The sequence below is a fragment of the Poecilia reticulata genome, linkage group LG17 (assembly GCF_000633615.1).
Source record: "Poecilia reticulata strain Guanapo linkage group LG17, Guppy_female_1.0+MT, whole genome shotgun sequence".
In the NCBI taxonomy this organism is placed as follows: Eukaryota; Metazoa; Chordata; class Actinopteri; order Cyprinodontiformes; family Poeciliidae; genus Poecilia; species Poecilia reticulata.
Genome location: NC_024347.1, coordinates 15,007,129 through 15,008,653, shown reverse-complemented (window position 1 = coordinate 15,008,653; position 1,525 = coordinate 15,007,129).

The following is a 1,525-nucleotide window of genomic DNA, read 5'->3' as shown; positions in this document are numbered from 1 at the left end:
TTTCAGTGGAGACAGTAAAATGGCAAGTATCTCTGTGACATAATCAGAAATTATCTGAAATACTATGTGTGTTACTGTGTGTAATTGTGTGTGTGTGTGTGTGTGTGTGCGTGCGTGCAGGAGCTTCACTAAACTTTGAACACCATTTGAAGTCTTTTGAATTTTGTCACTTTACCAAAACAATCATTTTTATTAGGATTTTATCTGACAGATCAGCTCCAAGTAATGGATAGTTGTAAAATGGAAATGATGCATCATTTTTAAAGTTGGTGTAGCTTACATATGAATGAAGTCCTCAGTAGTTGATGTAGAAATATTTTGGGGTGTGTCTCTGCCAAATTTGAACRTCTCTAGACAGAAGAGCTCAAGCTGGACAGACTCTCTCATTTGCATTTAGACCTGGACTTTTTTTTTTTTTTTTAAGCCACAGGTCTTCAACAATGTTGTTCTGATTAACCTGAAGGTAAAACAAAGTCTCACCTTTTTAGTTCAGATTAAGCTTTCGGTTTCAGTAGAATAGAATATAAATTTTCTTTGCTCCAAACACTTTCAGAAAATCTGACTTTCCGTAGGGTCATTTTTCTGCTTAAAGGTGAAAATCTGCCCAGTCTCAAGTCTTTTGCATCATGTTTGSAGCATGATGCTGCMTCCACCATGTTTCACTTCAGAGATGCWTTGTTCAKGGTGATGAGTGTTAGTTTTCCTATGCATTTAGATTTTTGCATGTAGGAAAAATGTTTACTGTGTCCCTTAAATGGCTCGAAATAAACTAGACTTCCTGTTGCTCCCTTTGTTCCCCTTTTTACCAGATTTATGCGACGTATAGTTGTTTGAGTTAAACGGGCTTCTTGGCTGCTTCTCTGATTAATCCTCTCCTTGTCCAGACCTGTCTGTTTTGGTGTCCTGCCATATTTGGGCAGTTTTTCATGCTCTTTCCAGCTACGGTTGATGGATTGAACGGAGCACTTTAGCATTTATGTTAATGTTTTATTCCCTATCCCTGTTTTAATCTTCTCCAGAACTTTATTGTTGTCTGCTGTGTTCCTTGGTCTTCATGATGCYGTTTGTTCGCTAGTATTCTCTGGCAAACCTCACAGAACATCTGGATTTATACTGAGATCAAATTACATCCAACTGGACTATTTGGTTGCTCTGCTTTTTAAACAAAAGTATTGGTGAAAAGTTGGCCTGAACACAAATCCACTCTAATGTTAATGCTACGTTTTGGCATTTTGTTGTGTAAAATCTCTTTTAAAATGCACTGGGATTTGTGGCTGTATCATGACAAAATGTGGACAAGGATGTGAATGCTTTTGCAAGGTGCTGTATGAATGAGAGACAGAGTAACTCTTAAGAACTAAATCAGCTGACTTTACTGGAGCACTTTTGCTTAAAAATTAAAATATGATCATTTGAGAGTCTTTGAACAGACGGAATAAATGTTCTAGAATAGAAAAAGCTCTGTGTGCATGCATGTACTGTACATGCTTGGCCTTTGGAGAGTTCGAGTGCAATCTGCAGCAGC